Source organism: Schistocerca piceifrons, chromosome 6 (assembly GCF_021461385.2).
Source record: "Schistocerca piceifrons isolate TAMUIC-IGC-003096 chromosome 6, iqSchPice1.1, whole genome shotgun sequence".
Lineage (NCBI taxonomy): Eukaryota > Metazoa > Arthropoda > Insecta > Orthoptera > Acrididae > Schistocerca > Schistocerca piceifrons.
Window position 1 is genome coordinate 528469916 of NC_060143.1, and position 25622 is coordinate 528495537.

At 40.4% G+C, this 25622-nt stretch overlaps 1 protein-coding gene across 1 annotated transcript in view; it reads left to right on the forward strand.

Annotated features, from left to right (window-relative positions):
• Positions 1-25622, forward strand: part of LOC124803439 (coiled-coil domain-containing protein 170) — a 424326-nt gene that overhangs the window by 289721 nt on the left and 108983 nt on the right. The gene's annotated exons all lie outside the window — the stretch shown is intronic.

Genomic DNA, 25622 nt, shown 5'->3' on the forward strand with positions numbered 1-25622 from the left:
CTCAGGAACACAACAGCAAAGTAGTGAGCCATACACCCAAAACAGTCAAAGCTAATTTTATCCACTGAGATGGCCAGTGTTCTCATGAAGTAAAAGGGACTCTTTGTATTAATTACCTTACCTATATAGCAAGAATAGTTTTTGCACTTTTAAATGTACTGAGATTTCACCACCTGGATCTAAATACTGACCAGCCATTCTGTCTCTTTGTAGTTTTATCTTATAAAGGGTAAATCAATAATACCAATAAGACTTGAATGCCACATAAGTGTCCTGGACCAAATGGAAGTGAAAATAAGGAATGAATGAAGCAAAAATGGATGCAAGAATAATAAATGACAGGCTTTCTGTGAATTCAAAAGTAAAATTTTGCTAACTGATCTGACCATAACTCCTAAGAAGTTTTGGTTCTACAAAAAGTCAACATGAGGACAAAACTATGTGTTTAGTTGCTCAGTTCTAACACCAGAATGTAAGATAACAGAGAGAATGACAAAATATTGATTTTGCTCTTCTTAAAATATTTCCATGCAGAGATTGTTATATGGTTCCTCCTTTCAGTCATTGCACAAATGCTAAAAAATCTGATACTTAGAAAAGTGATCATGGAACAGGAAATCAACTAAAATCACTCAACAGCAGAAAGGTATGTGGGCCTGATTCTACACCGATTATGTGAAAGAGCTTGCTTTCCTAGTGGCAGTTAAGTGTAGGTCTCTGCAACAACAAAGGATACCAAGTGAATGGAAAAAATTGCAGGTCTTTCCAATTTTCAAGAAGGATCACCAGACAGATGCACATAGCATAGACCTATATTGATGACGACAGTCTGTTGTAGAATTATAGAATACATTTTATGCTCATGCATTATGACCCTTATAGAGGAAAAAAAACACCTCTAAAAATCAAAATGGATTTCAGAAACAGAGATCTTGTGAAACTCAGCTCAGTCTGCCCATTCATGAGATTTATAACACTGTAGACAATGTTGCTCAGGTCGAAGCTGTGTCCCTTGGCTTCCAGAAGACATTCAGTGCAGTTCTGCACTTTAGTTTAGTTCACAAAGTACTATCTTACTGAAAATCAGATTGAATTTTTGAAAAGATTCAGAACTTCCTAGCAGGTAGAGCTCAAATGTTGTTTCCAGAATGAATTTTCACTCTGCAGCAGAGTGGGCACTGATTTGAAACTTCCTGGAAAATTAAAACTGTGTGCTGGACCAGGACTCAAACCTGAGAACTTTTTCCTTCTACAAACAAGTGCCCTACCAACTGAGATATCCAATCATGACTCATGACTCACCCTCACAGCCTTTACTTCTGCTAGTACCACAGTAGTCAAATGTTCCAGGTTCAGGTCACAGTCCAGCACACAGTTTCAGTCTGCCAAGAAGTTTCAAGTCAGCATACACTCCACTACAGAGTGAAAATTCATTCTGGAAGCAACCAGGAGATGAGATGATGGCCAAAGTAAAAGCTGTGAGGGCAGGTTGTGAGTCATGCTTGGGTAGTGCAATTTGTAGAGCACTTGCCCATGAAAGGAAAAGGTTCCCGGTTTGGCACCCAGTCCAGCACACAGCTATAAACTACCAGGAAGTTTCAGATGTTGTTGTCAATGTGACAAAATTGACAGATCTAAAATTAATTTTAGGAATATTCCAATGGAGTGTTATAGGACCAATACTGTTTGCAGTGTATATTAATAGTCTAGGAGATATGGTTGGAAACTCTGTGAGGCTGGTTCTGGACAATGTTGTGTACAGGAAGGTTGCAATACCAGAAGACAGTAGTGAAATGCAAGAACACCTTCAAAGGCTCAATGATTATTGCAGGGGCTGGCATTTGACCCTGAAATAAGGAAATGTAACATATTGCACATAAATGATAAGAAAGATCCTTTACTGTTTGATTACACTACCAGCAATAAATCCTACCTAACAGCTCATATGTCCACATTTGGCATGGATAACAGTGGCAGTGCATTGTGGCATGGAAGCAATGAGGCCTTGGTAGGTCACTGGAGAGAGGTGGTACCACATCGGCACACACAAGTCACCTAATTCTCATAAATTCTGGTGAGGGAACAATGAGCTCTGATGCACATTCAATCACATCCTAGATGTGTTGGGTTGGGTTCAGATCTGATGAGATGGGAGGCAGCACATCAATTGGAACATGTTGCTGTGTTCCTTGAACCATTCCATCACACTACTGACCTTGTGACTTGGTACATTACATTGTTGAAAAATGCCACTGCCATCAGGAAACATGATCATCATGAAGGGCTGTACGTGGTCTGCAACCAGTGTACGATACTCCTTGGCCACCATGATTCCTTACACAAGCTCAACTGGATCCTTGGATGTCCATGTGAATATTCCTCAGAGCATAATGGAGCCACCACTAGTTTGTCTCCATCCTGCAGTACAGGTGTCAAGGAGCTGTTCCCTTGGAAGATGACAAATTCGCACCCTCCCAGCAGCATGATAAAGAAGGCATTGGGATTCATGAGAACATGCAACACTCTGCCAGTTTGCCAATGTCCATTGTCTACCATCATGTGCCCATTTCAGTCATAATTGCTGATGTCATGGTGTTAACATTGGCACAAGTGTGGGTCATTGGCTTCGGAAGCTGATTGTTAGGAATGTTCGGTGCACTGTGTGTCCAGACACACTTGTACTCTACCCAGCGTTAAAGTCTGATGTTAGTTCCATTACAATTCTGTTTTACCAGTCTGCTCCTCGAACACCCAACAATTTGTGCAGTTTCTGAAATGCTCATCCGAGCATTTGGGCCATCACAGTCTGCCCTTGGTCAAAGTCAGATAGATCACACACCTTCCTCATCTACACATGGACAGCATGACCACTGATACTACATGCACCATGCATGTGTCTGACTAGTTGTCATCCCTCACCAGGTGCTGCTGCTATTGATCATTTATACTGATAGTAGGTTGGTGGTCATAATGTTCTGGCTGATCAGTAAAAACTAGCTGCTGGAAAAGCAGACACAAGGCTGAGATTCACTAGAAAACTGTAAAGGAAGTGTAAGTCACCCACAAAAGACTTTTAGGGATACAAAACAGTTGTTCAACTGATTCTTGAATATTACTTGTCAGTCTGGGCTTCCTACATGTTTGGGTAAATAGTAGAGATAGACAGGATCCAATGAATAATGGCCGGCCGAAGTGGCCATGCGGTTAAAGGCGCTGCAGTCTGGAACCGCAAGACCGCTACGGTCGCAGGTTCGAATCCTGCCTCGGGCATGGATGTTTGTAATGTCCTTAGGTTAGTTAGGTTTAACTAGTTCTAAGTTCTAGGGGACTAATGACCTCAGCAGTTGAGTCCCATAGTGCTCAGAGCCATTTGCACCAATGAATAATGGCACAGTTAGTCACAGGTTTGTTTAGTAAGCCTGAAAGCTTTACAGAGAAGCTCAGCAAACTCCAGTGAAGATGCTGCAAGAGAGGTATTGTACATTGTGGAAAGGTTTAATATTGTACTGTATTGTATTGCATTTCTATTTGTCCTAGACTCTACAAAAGCAGCTTATGCATAAGACATTGCATACGTCAATTTATATGAGTACAGGTGAATTGATTTCTATGCATACATATTAAAAATAAAAAATAAAGCACTTCATACGTATAATTATTTATATACTACACCTTATACATTTATAACAATAATGGTACTTATTACTACATATATTTAATATTTTTCCGTGGAGCAAACACAGTAATGCTGTAAAATGGCTCTAAATATTTTCCAAAGGTTTTGACCTCAGTATTTGCTTTTATGTTTTCAAGAAGGGTGTTACAAAGCTTAAAACTATTTTTGCACAGGGACATGCTGATTTGGGTCATATGTACGTTTTTGTTTTGTTTGGTAAAGTGATCGTCAGTATCAATATTATCAAAAGGAAAGATGCTACTCACCATATAGCGGAGACGCTGGGTCGCATATAGGCACAACACAATGACTCTCACAATTAAAGCTTTCGGCCCTTAAGGCCTTCGTCAACAATCACACGCACGCACTCATGCAAACACAACTCACACATGAGACTGCAGTCTCAGGCAACTGAAACCTCACTGCAGGCAGCATCACCTGTGCATGATGGGAGTGGCTGTAGGGGTGGCGGCGAACAGTGAAGTGCTGCAGGTTAGATGGTGGGCAGGGGAGAGGTGGGGAGGGGGGACGATAGCAGAAAAGTAGAGAAATAAAAAGACTGGGTGTGCTGTTGGAATGACAGCTGTATAGTGCTGGAATGGGAGCAGGGAAGGGGCTAGGAGGGTTAAGGGCTACAAAGAAATCTGGGGCATAGATATGGGTACCCACATGGCACCATCCTATGCCAACCTATTCATGGGCCATCTAGAGGAATCCTTCCTAAAAACCCAGAATCCTAAACCCCTCACTTGGTTCAGATTCATTGATGACATCTTTGCTATCTGGACTGAAGGTGAGGACACCCTATCCGCATTCCTCCAGAACCTCAACAACTTCTCCTCCATTTGCTTCAGCTGGTCCTACTCAACCCAACAAGCCACCTTTCTAGATGTTGACCTCCACCTCAAAAATGGCTACATCAGCACCTCTGTCCATACCAAACCTACTAACCACCAGCAATATCTCCACTTGACAGCTGCCACCCATTCCATACCAAGTAGTCCCTTCCATACAGCCTAGCTCCCCGTGGTCGTTGCATCTGCAGTGACGAGCAGTCCCTCTCAAAATATACTGAGGGTCTCACTGAAGCCTTACGATCAACATTTCCATTTTCCCTGTATTTTTTCGGTAAACTTCAAAATCGTAGACTGATTAAATCCTTTCTTAGAGGCTATCTCTCTGGTGCTGAGACCAACAGATGAATAAGCAAATATAGCAGCTTTCTTTTCTGGTGTTAATTCAACTTCTCACTGCAAAGTCTCAACTCAAAATGGCAGTATAAACACTGGTTTCATTGTAAAACCAAACAACAACAACAAAGAGTTGTGTATTTTTGGAAAACATGTGAAGAAGTCAGATTATTAAGGCAAGAATATTTCAACAAAGTTTAGCAACAATGGGTCTGGTACAACCTGAAGCAAATGGATACAAAAGACAAAAAGACAAAGTAATTCATGGTGATGCAATAAATATTTCAACCACTGTAATTCTAAGGTTGAAATTAGTGTGGTTAATGTTCACAGCTTGCTTGTGATTACTCAGAAAGGAACTGATGCAACAAACTTCAAGTACCATACTTTTCAAGTTAAGACAGCAGAATCTTGTGATCCACCTCGTCATTATATTTTGACAGGTTAATACACACTCCTGTTGGTTCCTCTTTCTTGTCCATGAGGCTTAGTACATAATTTATCCTCTCATAAATGACAGTTGTTGTTGACCTCTATACTTATTAAGCTGTGTTGTTAATTACATAGAATTTTGTTTTTATTTACAAATTCCATAGATTTGTCATGCATATAGCTTTTTGCTAATATTTTTGAAATGCAAGAGGATACTTTGATGTGCATGGTCTAGATTTGAAGGTTTTAACATTGTAGAACCTAAAGGTGCTCAATCATACTTAAAGGCCTAAATGAGCTAAGTAGTGCTTTCATAGAAAAAGTAGGGCATAAAGGGGGCTTTTGCAGAAGAACATGATTTTTAAATAAACTCTCTCGATTGTGGAAACTCCTATTTCACAACTTGACAGCTGAGCAATTTTTTGCCAAGTCTGTCAAAAACAAGTAAGTAAACATAGGCTACTTTTAACATTCATTTTATCTGCCAGTCATGTTGCTAGGCATCTTCCCTGGATTTTCAAAGTGAACTTTAAAATTGGTTTACTGATATGCACATGTAATTCAATTGTAGTTAACATTTTACATGATCACATTCTTATTTTTTAGTTACCTTTTTTTCATCTTCTAAGTGTTCATTTACTTTAATTTTAGGCAAGCCATGATAAAAAGCCACATTTCCTTCAACACAAAGATTACACAGCTCACATTATGAGCCTCGCTAGGAAGATGAATAAATAACAGATTGAACCATTAGTTTCCTCTATGACTAGTAGTGCAGTGGACAGCTTTAATCTAGACTTGTATGAGGCTTTAGTGTCAGCTAATGTGCCATGGAACTTGCTAAATAACCCTACATTTTAGGTCTTTCTGCAGAGTATCAGCAGCAACTGTATGCCAGATGAGTCGACATTGCACAAAATTTATTTGAGACATGTGTATGAAAAGGCTATTGCTCATATTAAAACAGACATTGGTGACCAATTTCAGTTGACAAGATCACTGACAGTTGTGGCAGATTTATACCTAATGTCATGATGTTGAAATTAGATTCCACAGCAGCAGGAAAACCCCACCTACTCCTGTATAAAGAACTGGAGAAGATAACTCACACTGTCAGGGATGCCCTACACATTCCGTGGCGAGGAGAAAATGTGTATGGGAAATTTTTGCTGTTGTTGACAAGACTATGCTGTCTACATGTTAAAAGCTGGAGCAACACTGAAAGAAGTCTATCTCAATGGAAAATCCAGGATGGTATGTATCAGTATTGTAAAAAGAAAGTTGCTACTCACCATATAGGAGAGATGCTGAGTCACAGATCAGCACAACAAAAAGACTGTCACAAATATTGCTGTTGGCCAGTAAGGCCTTTGTCAAAATTAGACAACAAACACTCATTAAAACGCTACTCACATGCACATGACTGCAGTCTCAGGCATCAGAGGCCACAGCAGCAGATGCCTGAGACTGCAGTCATGTGTGTGAGTTGTGTTTGCATGATTGCGTATGTGTGTGTTTATCATCTAATTTTGACGAAAGCCATACTGCCTGAAAGCTATATTTGTGACAGACTTTTTGTTGTGCCTGTCTACGACTCAGCATCTCCACTCTATGGTGAGTAGCAAATTTCCTTTTCACAGAATTCCATCCCAGTATGATCCATTGCAGATGCCTTGTCCATGGCCTAAATCATCCAGCAGAGGAAGTCAGAAATAATTTTCCTGGAATTAAAAGTGTCATATTCCTCTGTTAAGAAAGTGTTTCTCATAGTTTCTACCCAGATTCAGTCCTTTAAGGAAATAGCTTCAGACATTTCCCTCCCATTTGAACCCATACTTACACATTGGTTCACCTGGATTTCTGCAGCTTTATATTATGCCAAACTCCACAAAAAGTCAAAGAGATAGTAGATACATTCAACTCTAGTAAATCAGCTTTTATGAGAAAAGCCAATATGACCCTAAAGAACAACAAAATTGTGGCATCATTGGCATTTTTAAGAGCTCACTTCCAACATCTACCTTTTGCGATTAAATGCAGTCCACATCTCTGTCACTGAATGGGGCTGTAGACATGATCTCCAGGGTGCAGCTGCATCTGAAAGAAATATCTGGTTCAGTGGGCACAGCATGCATCACTAAACTGAGGAATATTCTTCTGCGGAACCCCGGATATGAAGATATGTGGAAAGTGTCCACCATTATGCAGGGCAGAACTTCAAAGATGGACTGTATTGGGGTCCATGTGCAATTCCGTCAATGAATTGGGCACCATTGACCTCTTGTGCCATAGAGAGATCTTTCTGAGCCTACTGAAATGTACTGAGAGTGAATAGAAAAAGTTTCACTCTACAAAATGTAGAAATATGGCTAATTGTGTACTGCAATAACAAAATATAAAAGTTTTTATTAGTTTTAGTATTAGACCACAAACTGTGATCATACATAGGTATTCATCTCAAACATGTGTTTTTATATAAGTGACAGAAAGAGTTTTTCAGTAAAAGACTTTTCATTAAAATATTATAAAAACAGAAAATAATTGCTGCACAGGTTAAATATCCCAATTTTTTCTGCATTTTTTTTAGTGCGAATATAAGGAAAGTTAATTGTAATAGACTTTTCTACATTAATATTAGTGTTCAATACATTTTTCTTTAAAAGACTCCAAAAAGGCCAAAATAGTTTGTTTAGACCTAAAGAGAGCTATACCAGGAAAATAAAGGACTAAAATCCATTCTATAAAAGCCTAAAAATCTTGGCCGTATTGATGAGCCTGTCATTATTTACATTATCTCTCTCACCTCTGTTTATGTGTTGGAATTACCCTAGATGTTTTCTATACTGCAGGAAAAGTGCCTGCTCAAAGAGAACAGTAGTTAAACTTGGTTTAGAGCACTCTTCTTTGAGAAGTTGTAGGTTTTCAGTCATTTTATCACTTTTGTTGCTTCATCTTGTGTGACAGTGCTGCTGTACATTGTCCTGCTATATGTGCTTATTTTATGTTTATTGAATTAAGTATTCACAACAATATGGAAATGGTAGATTGATACTCACCACATAAAGGAAGTGTTGAGTCACAGACAGGCACAGTGAAAAAGAATACTAGAAATATTTAAGCTTTCAGACAAAGTCCTTCCTCAGAAGTAAAAGTCCCACACATTCAGACAACAATATTTCACACACACATGGCTACTGTATCCATGTGCAAAGGCCCAACTGTGACTGTGTCTGACATGAGAGCAATCTGCTGGGCTTGGCGGTGGGGATAAGGAGGAGGCAAGCAATGAGAGGGGGATAGGGGGGGATGGGGTTGAGGGATAGGTGGGCTGTGCTGTAGTAGGAGCAGGGAAGGGGTTAGACAGGAGGAGGGCAGGTTGAGGATGTGTTTTAGGGAGAGTTCTCACCTCCAAAATACAGAAAATCTGGAGTTGGTGGGAAGAATCCAGATGCCACAGGCTTGAAGCAGTCATTAATGTGAAGCACATCATGTTGGGCGGCATTTTCAGCATCTGGGTGAACCAGCTGTCTCTCAGCTACATTTTGGTGGTAGACATTCATGTGGACAGACACCTTGTTTGTAGTCATGCCCATATAGTATGCAACATATTGGTTAATATATCACATGGCTGCTTTCAGAGGTAGCACTGTCTTTGATATGGCAGGAGATGTCAGTGACAGGACTGGAGCAAGCGATAGTGGGAGGGTATATGGGACAGTTCTTGCATCTGTGTCCATTGCAGGGATATTAATCATGACGCAAGGTGCCTTCAACAGGTGTGGAATAGGGGTGGGCAGATATTTCTCATTTCAGGAAAGGATGAAAAATACTTAAAACCCAGGCAAAGAGTGTGATTCAGTTGCTACAGTTCTGCGTGGTATTGAGTCTTGAGAGGAGGGCTCCTTTGTGCCAGCAATGGGGGTTTGTAGGAGATAGCAGGTGACTGGTGAGACAAGGCCTGGGAGACCTATTTCTGGACAATGTTGGAAAGGTAATTTTGATCTGTGAAGGTGTCAGTGAGAGCCTTGGTATATTCTGGTGTTTGGGAGAGGTGTGGAAGATAAGGCCTCTGGAAAGGACTGATACTTCTGCAGGACTAAGGTATTTGGAGGACAGGTTCCATATCTACGTTTAAATAGCTACTCCACAGGCCACCTGTACCTTTTCTGTTCAACTGGCAAATAGAGTGAAGTAAAAACAAATGTCTATATTCTTCCATATGAGCCCTAATCTCTCTAATCTAAGATTGTCTTCATGGCCCTTACATGAAATGTACAGTGTTGTCAGTAGAATTATTCTGCAGTCAGCCTCAAATGTCAGCTCTCTAAATTTCCTCAATCATGCTCCTCAAAAAGGATGCTGCCTTCCCTCCAGTGATACACATTAATCACATCAACTAGAAATTTTGTTGAAGTCATCTTGTATCCTTCTACAGTCACTCATCTGTGAAACCTTCCCATACGCCACAGCATCATCAGCAAACAAACACAGACCACTGCTTACTTAGTCTGAAAAATCATATATGTATATAGAAAATATAAAATTCCTATCACATTTCATTACTATTTTGTGGTTATGCTACGGCTATGAATATGTCGGATGGTGGGAGGGATTTTATGAGGGTGTGGTAAATGTATCAAATATATAAGGCAGGGTTTTGTGGCTATAAGGGGATGTGGGAGAGATTTGATGGAGGCTCTTGTAGTGGTACTGGATAGTGCTAGTCCAAGGCAAGCCAGGACTATAAGATGAACAGATTGGACCAGTTTTTTGAGGTAGTGTTGTGCATGCTGCACTAGTTCCTGGAGGGCAAGGGTTTCACTGTGGGAGATGGTATGCAAGAATTTAGCGTTGCAGAGCAGGAAAATTTCACAGATGTAGAGGAGGAAGTGCAAGGTGGTTTGGACATGGTAGATATGGTTTTGTAGGTCTGGGTTGGTGAGGGTTGTGGAATAATGAAATTTGAACAGATAGAGCTCATTGTGGAAGGAGGGGCAGCAGCTGTAGATGGGTAATTTGACAGTCAGGTGGGGGGGCGGGGGGGGGGGGGGGGGGGTTGTTCCAAGAGCTAGGCAACAGTGCAGGAACTGTATGTGAGACTGGGTTCTGGCTAGGGTTAGGAAAACTTTTCTGTACTGGCATAGATGGAAGAAGTAAGGAACCATTGTGAAACATGAAAAATGTAAAATTGTGTAAAAATATGTGGGAAAATCCCAAAAGGATGAAATAGATGAAGTATAGTGAAAAAGATGAAACCTGTGTAAGTAGGGCCTACAGTGAAAAATGAAAACAAAGTAAAATTGATGTGAAAAGAGAAAAAAGTTAATAGAAAGACTTTAACAGCAGAAGAGGCATTGTTAGGTACAGTTACGACAAAGTATGTGTAATGCGGAAAGGTATGGAAAGACATACGAAAATATGTAGGGGTGAAGAGAGGTAGTGTGATAAATTTGAAGAAATAATTATTGGTAGGAAGAATGAGGACTTTGTCTGAAAGTTTAAATATTTCTAGTATATGTTTTTTTCATTACACCTGTCTCTGACTCAATGCCCCTTGTATGTGGTGAGTAACACTCTGTTCTTTCCATAGCACTGTTATTCCATCCAGGACTTTCTGTTGTCGTATTAGGTACTCTCATTTATATTTTATTTTTATCATATTATCTGCAACACCTGTGAAAAAATTGTTAAATGTGTTGGCAACTTCTAAGGGATTTGTTAAATTTTTTATTTTCTTGTGATAGCGTTATATTTTTACATGATACTGTGTTTTCACCAGTGTCTTTTTTTATAACACTCCACATGGCCTTAACTTTGTTTGTTGGATTGCATATGTATTCATCATTATGCATTGTTTTTGCTACTCTTATTACTTTTCTCAGTATTTTGAAATGTTTTTCATAATTTTCATGTAATTGAGGTGAGGAATTATTTGAGTTACATATTTTATGTAGCAGTCCCTTCTTCTTGCTTGAAACCCTTATTCTCTTTGTGATCCAACAGTTTGTTCTAGAATTGTCCTTTGTGGTTACAGTAATCTGTGTTGAAAATGCTAGGTTACTATAATTTTTAAGTCAATACTGGAACAAAAGTGATCTTCTATCATAATTTAACAAAAAAAAAAAAAAAATCAGTCTAGTGCAAATGCACCATTTGCAAGCTAAAGTGACTGTTTCTTTCTTTTTTTTTTTTTTAAATCAATGAAGGTGTTAAATTTTTCATTAAGATCATTAATTTTATAAATGTGTGACTATTTTTCTTTGTTTGGTAAGCTGTTGAAGTGGTTTAGGTTATCCTGACTGTAGCATCTACATGTGTTTTTTAAAGATATGTTGTTCCTGAAACTGCCATTTACTATCAGCGTTAGTATTTGAGCTAGATGGTCGCTAAGGCCTGTGTTGAAAATTTTTAGTGAAGTGCTGTATAAACTTTTCTTGACTAAAAAATGATGTGGAGCTGTTTTGCAAGTATCTGTTACCCAGTAAACATTATTTACTTTTGCATTTAAATTGTAGGATGCAGCAAGGATCAAAAGGGCCTCTCTATTTCTACTTTTTGTTAAGAAAACCAATGTTGAAGTCTCCCCAAGTCAATTCTCATTTTATTTACTTTATTTAGCAATGTTTCCAATTTACTTAAGAAAAGTTCAAAATTCTTAGGTGGTGATCAGTAACTCTAGCAATAACCAAGTTGAACTAAGTAATTTTTATAACTTCGTAGTACCCTTCACGTGCATGCTGTAGGATATTTTGTGGAGTATAATGCAGATGTAGAAATATGAATAATCACACTGTTCTTCAGATTTGGCACCCCATTGCTTCTGTGTTTTCTCACATCCAAAGATATTTGTAGCTGGAAGTGATGGGCATTCATTCAATCATTCATTCATCCACCATGTTCCATAGAACTTTCAGGTTCCAGCTGCCATCTGCAATGCTCCTGCAGAGCAGCATGTTACATGTTTAGCTTTATCTGTATTTTTTCTTAGTTTAATTTTTAAATTACTTGCGTATTTTAGTATTTAACAGGTATACCCTCATGTTTTAATAACTGTAAAGTGCAGGTTCATGTAATCGTAGCAAAGTTGTCATTTGTTTCTTTTGAGCGGCCTCTGCCCATTCCTCTCAGCCTAGTCAGGTTGCAGCTGCTGCCTGTCGCCAGCAGAGCAGCAAGTTATGTATTTAGTTTTCTGTGGGTTTTTTCTTTGTTTAATTCTTAAATTCTGTTAAGGTTTTTGTGTTTAAGAAGTGTTATCTCACAGTTTAGTAACTGTAAACTGTAGATTCACACAATCTGTAGCACAGTTGTAATTTCTTTTGAAAAGCCAGCTACACAGCTCAGTAAGGCATCAGTCTCCATTGCTGACACATCAGAAGGGTAGCAAGTTACATATTTAGTTTTCTCTACATGCTTTTATGGTTAATGTTGTGAATTGGCAGGAGCCAATTCACGGAGTTTGGAGGAAGCTGAAATGCACGCTATAAGCTCTCGCAGGATGGCGTGAGGTCTGGAACAGTTAACGGAAATTATAGTAGCAAATAAAGTACGTAGTTGAAGTAATACTTAACTTTATTCCATAATTGATGTACATTGGTCTGACGGTACAGGCTTTAATATCTCAATATAAACTGGTAATGGCGCCTTGCTAGGTCGTAGCAATTGACGTAGCTGAAGGCTATGCTAACTATCGTCTCGGCAAATGAGAGCGCTATTTGTCAGTTCTATCTCTAGCAAAGTCGGCTGTACAACTGGGGCGAGTGCTAGTACGTCTCACTAGACCTGCCGTGTGGCGGCGCTCGGTCTGCCATCACTGACAGTGGCGACACGCGGGTCCGTCGTATACTAGCGGACCGCTGCCGATTTAAAAGGTACCACCTAGCAAGTGTGGTGCCTGGCAGTGACACCACAGTTAATTCTTAAGTTAGTAATAGCAGTACAGAGTACAAATAGGTGCATGCGCAGGAGGAGCTTCCTCCAGTTCGCGAACAGCTGAAGATGTTTATGGTCACGGTCAGCCCATACTCAGGATATAATAACACTATTTCACTTGACCACAATATTTTATTGACTTTATTACGCCTTACATGTTTTGGCATTACACCATTTTCAAGCGACCCAAAAATATAACACATTATTTTGTGGCTAACAAAACAAAGAAGAAATCTGTCCAATATATCTACACAGAATCTCTTAACCATAAAACATTGTGATATATTTGAAAATGGTATAACACCAAAACATGTAAGGTGTAATAAAGTCAATGAAATACTGTTGTCAAGACAAATAGTGTTATTATAGTGCAACTAAATGATCGCAACATCTCATAGAGCATTTATGCAACATACATCTTCAGGCTGATGCCTTGGTCTGTAGAAGCAGTGGGGCATCTGATGCATTGATAAGACACCTCAGGTGTCACTTGTTTTGCCTTGGGCTCTGCTGCTGAGGCACCTTGCAGTATACTGGGCCTGGGGGATCACCCTCACTGCAGGTTGAGTGGGGTGTAGTAATGTGTAAATGTCACTTGAAGTGGAGATTCAATGTCAGATGACCTCACTCATTCACCTTTTGAGTGCCACTCCTTCAACAGAGTCTGAGCAGGCACAGAAAGGGAGATGGGGTTGCTAGTTACCAGAAGCTCCAATGTTAGGCATGTTGCGAAGCCCCTTAGAAAAATGGTGTCCAGGATCTGAAAGAAACCCAGTGTGTGCTCAGTATGTTTGTCAGGGGTTCTCGTATGAGTTGTGAAGAAGGCCATGCATGCAGCTATCAAGCATGCAAGGTGTAGTCATCTCCAAGGTGCTTACATTGCCACCAACAACATCTGTTGCTTGGTTTCTGAGGCCACCTTCAACTTGTATGATTGGCTGGTGGAGACTGTGTTAGTGCTTGTGTCGAACCTCATATCATACAGGTTTTTGTTTATGTGTTTTGGTTAGATCAGGTCAGTGTTGGTTAGACCATCAGCAAAAGAGGACCTGTGTTCCTGCTGCAGGTAAAGGCAAATACACCATTCATTTGCAAATTATGTCTACAAGTACCATGAGTTGACAGAGCTTCTCATAAAAAGTGACTTACTTTGTAATTAGTCATTTTTCTGTAGCTTGAACTTCTATATTGTGTGTGTGTCTGTGTACTTGTCAGGCTGTCTTTAGTGTGGATAGGATCTGTGATTGCAGTGTTCAGATGCGAACTGAGTTGGTGATCCAAGCAGCCTTGGCTTCCATCCCACAGCTTGAGGCTGTTACCAATGGGCATCACTGTGTGGGGCAAGATGGGACAATTTGAGGGACATCCAGCATTACTCAAGTGTTCCCTGATTAGTTCACTACTGCGGCTACCTCAGACACTGGCAGCACTGAGTTTTTAATCCCTCACCCTTGGTTGAGTGGGAGGTAATTCCGAGGTGTGGCCAGCAGCCAAAGACTTTCTGAGGGGCCAATCAGAGGGCCTCTTTGGTCTGACAAAAAGGTTTCAGGCACTATCTGTGGTGATGAAATCCTTGAGGCAGATGAAGTCACTCGCCTTGTTCCAGAGGAATCCTCTCAGCCTGCAAAGTCTGGGCATTCACAGAGTTGGGATTACTGGCAGTTGGGAGCTCCAATGTTAGGCACATAATGGTGACCATCAGGGATATGACTGTGAAGGAGGGGAAGGAATCCAATGTGCACTCTACATGCGTACCAGGAGGAACAGGTGCTTCCTGATGCCACGCAGAGCACAGGGTGCATTCAACTGCAGGTGGTGGCTCATGTTGGTACTAACTATGTGCATCACTTTGGACCAAAAGAGATTTCCTCTGGTGTTGGGCAGCTAGCCGAAGTAGTAAAGACTGCCAGTCCTGCTTGCAAGATGAAAATGGGGCTCACCATCTGTTGTCTCATTGACAGAACCAGCTGTGGTCCTTTGGTACAGAGCGAAGTGGAGGGTTTGAATCAGTCTCAGATGGTTCTGCAACCATATAGGTTGAAGATTCTTCAACTTGTGCCATAGGATGATGGGTTTCTGGGTTCTGCTAAATAGTTTGTGTATCCACTACACGCAGTAAGTGGCTACACAGGAAGTGGGGCCAGGTGGAGGAAACTGGGTAGCTTTTTAGGTTAGTGGGTCTTGGGAAGATGCAGAAAGGGCTTCAGTTTCAAAGGGTGCAGGGCAAACAAAGGAAGAGGATAGACATAAGAACAATCAATATTGTAGTAAACTGTCATAGCTGTGTTTGAAAAGAACCAGAGCTCCAAGCGCTAATAGAAAGCACTGAATCTCAAATCGTTATAGGTATGGAAAGCTGGCTAAAGCCACTATTAGTTCACACAATTTTTTTTACAAATGATCTAACTGTGTTCAGAAAGAACACAACAAATACAGTTGCTAGTGGAGTGTTTATTGCTATCATGAGTAGTTTAACTTGTTGTGAAATTAAGTAGATAGTTCCTGCATGTTAGTATGGGTGGAGGTTATACTTGACAACCAGAATAAATTGATAACTGATTCCTTTTACTTACCTCAGACTCAAATGATACAGTTGCTGAACAACTCAAAGAAAACTTGAGTGTCATTTCAAATAAGTACCCCACTCATAAAATTATAATTGGTGGTGACTTCAATCTACTCTCGATATATTGGCAAAAATACATGTTTAAAGTTAGTGGTAGGCAGAAAATGTTATCCAAAATTGTACAGAATGCCTTCTGAGAAAATTGTTTTGAACAGATAATTCAGGAGCCCACTCAAAGTGTAAATGGTTCAGAAACATACTTGACCTCTTAGTAACAAATAATCCTGACCAAATAAGGAGTATCATGACAGATACAGGGATTAGTGACCACAAGGTTATTGTTACTAGACTGAACACCATAACGTCCTAACCCACCAAAAATAAACACAAAATACATCAATTGAAAAATACTGACAAAAATGCACATTCACTGGACAGATTCGTAAGAGACAGTCTCCACTCCTTCCAGTCTCACTATGTAAGCAAAAGAATGCAAAATCCCCAAAACTGGTGAAGTTTTACAGAAGTTTGAAATTTTGTTCAAACTTTAATGCGAGGTGTTTCTAACAGTTTCCACAACAAAACTCTACCTCAAGATCTGGCAGAGAATATGAAGAGGTTGTGGTTATATGTAAAGTACACCTGTGGCAAGACACAGTCATTACCTTCACTGCACAGTATTGATGACAGCACCATGAAAGACAAGTTACTAAATACAGTTTTCTGAAATTCCTTCACAAAAGATGGCGAAGTAAGTATCCCAGAATTTGAATCAAGAACAACCACCAGCATGAGCAACTTATAAGTAAATATCCTTGGTGTAGTGAAGCAGCTTAAAACACTTAAGAAAGACAAGGTTCCCAGTCCTGATTGTTTACCAGTCAGGTTCCTTTCAGAGAATGCAGATACCTTAGTTCCCTACTTAGCAATTATATGAGGACGTTTTTTTCTTTTTTCTTTATTTTTCTTTTCTTTTTTCCCCCCAACCTCCAATAGGCTGTAAATAAAAGACAACTTCATAGAAAACAATTATTTTATAACCAAAAGTTTTGTACACTTATGGCTACTTTTCAACATAATCACCCAAAAGATTGAGACATTTATTGTACCTGTGGACAAGCTTTGCAATACCATCTTAAAAAAATGTTACCGCCAATGATTTCAAATGAGCATTGACGTTGTTTTGAAGATCTTCATTGGTTTGAAAGTGCTGCCCTGCTAGCCACGTCTTCAGTTCAGGGAAAAGGTGAAAGTCACTGGGTGCCAGGTCTACATCTACATCTACATTGATACTCCACAAGCCACCCAACGGTGTGTGGCGGAGGGCACTTTACGTGCCACTGTCATTACCTCCCTTTCCTGTTCCAGTCGCGTATGGTTCGCGGGAAGAACGACTGTCTGAAAGCCTCCGTGCGCGCTCTAATCTCTCTAATTTTCCATTCGTGATCTCCTCGGGAGGTATAAGTAGGGGGAAGCAATATATTCGATACCTCATCCAGAAACGCACCCTCTCGAAACCTGGCGAGCAAGTTACACCGCGATGCAGAGCGCCTCTCTTGCAGAGTCTGCCACTTGAGTTTATTAAACATCTCCGTAACGCTATCACGGTTACCAAATAACCCGGTAACGAAACGCGCCGCTCTTCTTTGGATCTTCTCAATCTCTTCCGTCAACCCGACCTGGTGCGGATCCCACACTGATGAGCAATACTCAAGTATAGGTCGAACGAGTGTTTTGTAAGCCACCTCCTTTGTTGATGGACTACATTTTCTAAGCACTCTCCCAATGAATCTCAACCTGGTACCCGCCTTACCAACAATTAATTTTATATGATCATTCCACTTCAAATCGTTCCGCACGCATACTCCCAGATATTTTACAGAAGTAACTGCTACCAGTGTTTGTTCCGCTATCATATAATCATACAATAAAGGATCCTTCTTTCTATGTATTCGCAATACATTACATTTGTCTATGTTAAGGGTCAGTTGCCACTCCCTGCACCAAGTGCCTATCCGCTGCAGATCTTCCTGCATTTCGCTACAATTTTCTAATGCTGCAACTTCTCTGTATACTACAGCATCATCCGCGAAAAGCCGCATGGAACTTCCGACACTATCTACTAAGTCATTTATATATATTGTGAAAAGCAATGGTCCCATAACACTCCCCTGTGGCACGCCAGAGGTTACTTTAACGTCTGTAGACGTCTCTCCATTGATAACAACATGCTGTGTTCTGTTTGCTAAAAACTCTTCAATCCAGCCACACAGCTGGTCTGATATTCCGTAGGCTCTTACTTTGTTTATCAGGCGACAGTGCGGAACTGTATCGAACGCCTTCCGGAAGTCAAGAAAAATAGCATCTACCTGGGAGCCTGTATCTAATATTTTCTGGGTCTCATGAACAAATAAGGCGAGTTGGGTCTCACACGATCGCCGTTTCCGGAATCCATGTTGATTCCTACATAGTAGATTCTGGGTTTCCAGAAATGACATGATACGCGAGCAAAAAACATGTTCTAAAATTCTACAAGAGATTGACGTAAGAGATATAGGTCTATAGTTTTGTGCATCTGCTCGACGACCCTTCTTGAAGACTGGGACTATCTGTGCTCTTTTCCAATCATTTGGAACCCTCCGTTCCTCTAGAGACTTGCGGTACACGGCTGTTAGAAGGGGGGCAAGTTCTTTCGCGTACTCTGTGTAGAATCGAATTGGTATCCCGTCAGGTCCAGTGGACTTTCCTCTATTGAGTGATTCCAGTTGCTTTTCTATTCCTTGGACACTTATTTCGATGTCAGCCATTTTTTCGTTTGTGCGAGGATTTAGAGAAGGAACTGCAGTGCGGTCTTCCTCTGTGAAACAGCTTTGGAAAAAGGTGTTTAGTATTTCAGCTTTACGCGTGTCATCCTCTGTTTCAATGCCATCATCATCCCGTAGTGTCTGCATATGCTGTTTCGAGCCACTTACTGATTTAACGTAAGACCAGAACTTCCTAGGATTTTCTGTCAAGTCGGTACATAGAATTTTACTTCCGAATTCAATGAACGCTTCACACATAGCCCTCCTTACGCTAACTTTGACATCGTTTAGCTTCTGTTTGTCTAAGAGGTTTTGGCTGCGTTTAAACTTGGAGTGGAGCTCTCTTTGCTTTCGCAGTAGTTTCCTAACTTTGTTGTTGTACCACGGTGGGTTTTTCCCGTCCCTCACAGTTTTACTCGGCACGTACCTGTCTAAAACGCATTTTACGATTGCCTTGAACTTTTTCCATAAACACTCAACATTGTCAGTGTCGGAACGGAAATTTTCGTTTTGATCTGTTAGGTAGTCTGAAATCTGCCTTCTATTACTCTTGCTAAACAGATAAACCTTCCTCCCTTTTTTTATATTCCTATTAACTTCTATATTCAGGGATGCTGCAACGGCCTTATGATCACTGATTCCCTGTTCTGTACATACAGAGTCGAAAAGTTCGGGTCTGTTTGTTATCAGTAGGTCCAAGGTGTTATCTCCACGAGTCGGTTCTCTGTTTAATTGCTCGAGGTAATTTTCGGATAGTGCACTCAGTATAATGTCACTCGATGCTCTGTCCCTACCACCCGTCCTAAACATCTGAGTGTCCCAGTCTATATCTGGTAAATTGAAATCTCCACCTAAGACTATAACATGCTGAGAAAATTTATGTGAAATGTATTCCAAATTTTCTCTCAGTTGTTCTGCCACTAATGCTGCTGAGTCGGGAGGTCGGTAAAAGGAGCCAATTATTAACCTAGTTCGGTTGTTTAGTGTAACCTCCACCCATAATAATTCACAGGAACTATCCACTTCTACTTCACTACAGGATAAACTACTACTAACAGCGACGAACACTCCACCACCGGTTGCATGCAATCTATCCTTTCTAAACACCGTCTGTACCTTTGTAAAAATTTCGGCAGAATTTATCTCTGGCTTAAGCCAACTTTCTGTACCTATAACGATTTCAGCTTCGGTGCTTTCTATCAGCGCTTGAAGTTCCGGTACTTTACCAACGCAGCTTCGACAGTTGACAATTACAATACCGATTGCTGCTTGGTCCCCGCATGTCCTGACTTTGCCCCGCACCCGTTGAGGCTGTTGCCCTTTCTGTACTTGCCCAAGGCCATCTAACCTAAAAAACCGCCCAGCCCACGCCACACAACCCCTGCTACCCGTGTAGCCACTTGTTGCGTGTAGTGGACTCCTGACCTATCCAGCGGAACCCGAAACCCCACCACCCTATGGCGCAAGTCGAGGAATCTGCAGCCCACATGGTCGCAGAACCGTCTCAGCCTCTGATTCAGACCCTCCACTCGGCTCTGTACCAAAGGTCCGCAGTCAGTCCTGTCGACGATGCTGCAGATGGTGAGCTCTGCTTTCATCCCGCTAGCGAGACTGGCAGTCTTCACCAAATCAGATAGCCGCCGGAAGCCAGAGAGGATTTCCTCCGATCCATAGCGACACACATCATTGGTGCCGACATGAGCGACCACCTGCAGATGGGTGCACCCTGTACCCTTCATGGCATCCGGAAGGACCCTTTCCACATCTGGAATGACTCCCCCCGGTATGCACACGGAGTGCACATTGGTTTTCTTCCCCTCTCTTGCTGCCATTTCCCTAAGGGGCCCCATTACGCGCCTGACGTTGGAGCTCCCAACTACCAGTAAGCCCACCCTTTGCAACTGCCTTTGCAGGACTGTACGGCAGATGATCGAAAATGTCCCATTGCAGTTGTTCAAGGAACCATTGGGTTGTGCCAGTAGTGTGTGGATGAGCATTGTCACGGATCAACACAATTGTAGAAGTCAGCATTCCTCTTCATTTGTTTTTAATGGTTCTCTGCAAACATCGTAAAATTTCACAATGAGCAGCTGCATTGATAGTAGTTTTGGGCTGCATAAACTCTACAAGCAACATTCCTTTTTGGTCCCAAAACACAGTAGCCATAACCTTTTTGTTGTTGAATGTTTGTTTGAATTTTTTTGGTTTGTTTGGTGAATTTTGATGCATCCATTGTTGTGATTGTCATTTTGTTTCCGCTGTGTCACATTGGATCCAGTTTCATCTCCAGTAAAAATTTATTTCAAAAAGTTCTCTCCTTCATCGTCATAACGGTCAAGGAAATTCAAAGCTGTCGCCATTTGGTGACTTTTCTGGGCGTCTGTCAACATTTTTGGAACCCAATGAGCACAAAGTTTTTTGTAGCCTAAATTTTCAGTAATGATAGAGTGTATGACAGATCTTGAAACTTCCGGAATTTCCATAGACAAAGCAGTTATGGTGAACCTATGATTTTCTCTAGCCATTCTGTCAAATGAAGTATTTGTAACAAAAGTTCCTGAACTTACTGTCCTGCTGGCTAAAACCTGAAGTAGAAAGCTCTGAAATATTCAGCAGGGCATGGAATATGTGTTGAAAAGAGAGATTAGACACCATAGAGGGAGAAGTCTTCACTGCAGCTGAAAAAAATATTGCATCTATCGAGGTCAAAATTGAGTCTAACTGAAGTTACCTGGACACTTTTAATAAGTCTAGGTGAATTCAACTTAATTATTGGATGTGTTTACTGGCCACTCAACTCTGCCATGTCAGTTTTGGAATCATTCGAAGGAAGTCATGCTTAGTAGTGTGAAAATGCTCAGATCATGCAGTGTTATTGGAGGCTACTTTAAGCTACAGATTATAGACTGGTGACATCTTTGGATTGATTGCAGGTGGTACTGACAGGCAGTCTTGTGAAGTATTTTTGAACCTTCTTTCCAAAACTGTTTTGAGCAGCTAGTACAACAGCCGACATCCAGTGGAAATCTTTTAGACCTCTAAAATGAACATAAACAGTCCTCACCGCAAGAAACTTTTCGTTTTTGAGGTTATTAGTTTTACTCCATGAACACTTAGGTCTGAAGATGGTCTAAAACAAACTGAAACCAGTAACCTCAAAAACAAAAAGTTTCTTGTAGGTAAGACTGTTTATGTTCATTTTAAAGTGATAAAAAATTTAAAAAACGCTCTTCTCCAAGAGAAATGTCCTCAAAAATTATTTTACCTTATAGCTACAAACAGGTCTGACCTTATTGATGGTGTCAGTACAGCAACAGGGATTAGAGATCATGGTGTCATCATAGCAACAATGGTTAGTATATCCATCAAGAAGGCTAGGAGAGTATTTATGCTAGAAAGAGAAAATAAGCTGTTGTTTGCATCCCACACAGACAATGACTGTCTCCTCTGGAGAAGTGTGTGCCGAGTAAGTGTGTGTGTGTAATTTTGCAGGTCCATTCTTTTACCTTTCTTCTACACAGATGTCTTTCTTCCAGTCAATTGGGGCTTCACACTGGCAGAGGGATTTGTGTTAAATGCAAGCTAAGTAAGGAACCATTGCCATAGAGCACTCTCTGTAAAACAGAATTTGGATTCCATGTGGACCTGATGACTTACCGTATTTACTCGAATATTAGCTGCACTCGAATCTAAGCCACACCTGAAACATGAGACTCGAAATAAAGGAAAAAAAAAATTTCCCGAATCTAAGCCGCACCTGAAATTTGAGACTCAAAATTCAAGGGGAGAGAAAAGTTTTAGGCCGCACCTCCAAATCGAAACAAAGTTGGTTCGTTCTAACATGAGACACAATTGAGGTCAAATGGACAAAGATACAGCTACAGTAGTTTGGTTCGAGTCGTAACCCTAACAGTTAAGCTTTACCAAGTAGCCATTGTTATGTCAGGTGCTCCATCCATATTTATACGGGTACCCTTCCTTTTTCACGTGCTTCGTCTGGTTTGAATTGATTGCTTATTTTTCTCTGATCTAATAAGTGTCGTTCTCTTTGTTATAGGTGTTTACGTCACTCTGAGCTGAAAATGTAGTACTGTACTGTGTCATGCATTGTTTGTTGCATTCTGATAATGACTGTTTACGGTCTGTCGCTGCTCGCCGCATATCTTGATTTTGTGCACGCTACCGCCGCTTACAATATAAAAAAAAGAGAGGAATGGTCTCATTAGTGAAACAATGGCAAGAGACTGCTATTTGTTGTTACTTACACTGCTGCTTTACTTGATAATGATCAACAAGAACCAAATAACAGACTGCGTATGATATAAAATGTTCTGAATGAGAGTTTAACAAAAAATTTTCTCCGTTTGAAAATCTTTGCAGACGCCTCTTTAGTACATTACATTCTGCACAGAAATTAGAGTCATCTTAGATTTAAAAAGTTAGTCAATTGCCATGCTTTATTTCTGACTGTATCACTATTAGGCATAAGAATAATACGAATATAAACATGACATGCTATGTATATTCTTCCGTGTTTGCTGTTGTCTCACTCTAGTTTCATAGTTTATTAGGCAAACAGGATTTAAATGAGATAGCACCAAACATGAAAGCATACATGGTAAAATGTTTATATTCATATTATTCTTATGGTGAAGAGAATACTGCATGTGATTCACAATTCATAAAAGTTCCTATCAACAACCATCTCTTCTCACAGGTAGGAAAGAATTCAGAACATAGAGTTGGCCATATTGACAAACATCCCAAACAGTCTTGCCAATCGGATTTTTGTAGTACATTGAAACGCTGCTACATTCGAAGATGAACAATACGGAATTTGTATTTACTTCATTGGATAATGTATGAAAATGCAGTGGTCGAAACTCAGGGCGGAGAAAAAAGCTTGTCTTCCACCTTTTTATTAATTTATTTACTGACGCAGTGGTTGTGGGGCCAGTATTTATCTTTGTGTCTGGAAAGCATGCCTGTGTAGCGGTACATATATTCGATGGCAGAAGTTAGTTGTGGCGGCACCTACCAACATTTTTCAGAACTTCCGCTTACTTTGCACTCGATTCTAAGCCTCAGGCGGTTTTTTGGATCACAAAAACTGGAAAAAAAGTGCGGCTTAGATTCGAGTTTTCAACCCTTTCATATGCTTCTCTAAATAAGGGGTGCCTATTACAAGTTCTCCATATGGGAGTCTGTGTGACAGTAAAATAATGGTATGTTTGTATTTTTTTCATTTATTTACTTACTCATATGTCTAGTTCCATAAGACAAAATTGAAGAGCAGATCTCCAAGGTCATCTCCCCTATGTGAATAATTTCTTAAACTTGACATTTATAACTTCAGCTTTCCTTTTCCTGTATTCCATTGCAACACCAGGCTGGTCAATGAGTGACTGGGCATGGGGCATAAAAGGCCCACTGTGTTTTAATAATGAAATTTAGAAAATGCTGAGGAAGCAAACTGTTGTACTCAAAGTAGAAATTTTTTCATCTGTAGAAAGATTTATGTGCGAAGCATATGACAACTACTGCCATCCTGCATAAGCCATGCCATGAACCAAGAAAATTCTGGTCCTATGCATAAAATTGTTAAATGGGTTGAATGTTTCTGTCCAGTCAATTTGCCCATTACTCAGCTTGCATTTATCATGAATCTCTCAGCCATTTCATAGTCCCAAGCAATTGGAAAAAAATGCATGTGACTCCTATACAGAAGAAGGGTAAAAGAATGGACTCACAAAATTACAGACTAATATCCATAACAACAGTTTTCCACAGAATTCTTGAACTTAGTCTCAGATTGAATATAAGAGATTTCCTTGGGACAGAAAAGCTCCTGTCCACAAATCTGCACAATTTTATAAAGAGAGAAAATCTACTTGCCCTTTTCTGGCATGACACCCTACAAGTCATGGATGAGGAGCAACAGGCAGATTTCACATTCCTAAATTTTCAGAAAGTGATTGACGCAATGCCTCACTGCAAACTGGTTATGAAAGTATGAGCATATGGATAGGTTCCCATATATGTGAGTGGCTGAAGACTTCTTAAGTAACAGAACCCAGTACATTGTCCTCAACAGTGAGTGTTCACAAGGATATTGTTGGGAGTGCCCCAATGAAGTGCAATAGGACTGCTCTTACTCTTTATATACATCAATGGTCTGATGGACAATCAGCGCCTGTTTACTGATGACTCTGCAATTATAGCAAGGTCTCATCATTGGGTGACTTAGGAGGTTGCAAGATGACAAAATTTCTAATTGTTGTGATGAGTCGCAACTTCCTCTGTTTGTAAGTGTAGAAAAATGTAAGTTAATGCAGATGAGCAAGAAAAACAATCCTGCAACGTTTGAAAATCACTTTAGTACCGTGCTGGTTGATACAGTCACATGATGTAAGTGTCTATGTGTAACACTGCAGAGTGATATGAAATTGACAAAGCGTGTAAGGATGGTAGTAGGGAAGGTGAATGGTTGACTTCCTTAGAAAAATGGTGGTTCATCTGTAAAGGAGATGGCACACAAAACATGATTGCAGTCTGTTCTTGAGTACAGCTCAAGTGTTTGGGACCCCCATCAGGTTAAACTAAAGGAAGATATTGAAGCAATTCAGAGGCGAGTTGCCAGATTTGTTACCAAAGGTTTGATCAATATGTGAGTATTATTGAGATGCTTCGTGTACTGAAATGGGAATCCCTAGATGGAAAACAACATTCATTTTGTGAAACACTGTTATGAAGATTTAGAAAATTGACATTTGAAGTTTACTGCAGAGCTACTCTATTGCGAGCAATGTACATTCGGCATAAGGTCCATGAAATCAGGGGTCATACAGAGGCATATAGGCATTCATTTTTCCCTTGCTCTATTTGTAATAGGAACAAGGAAAGAAATGATTAGTAATGGTACTAAGTACCCTTTACAATGCACCATACAGTGGCCTGCAGGGTATATGGTGAGTGCCAACTGTCATTTTCATAATATTCATACATTCCATTGTTTCATCAGTAAA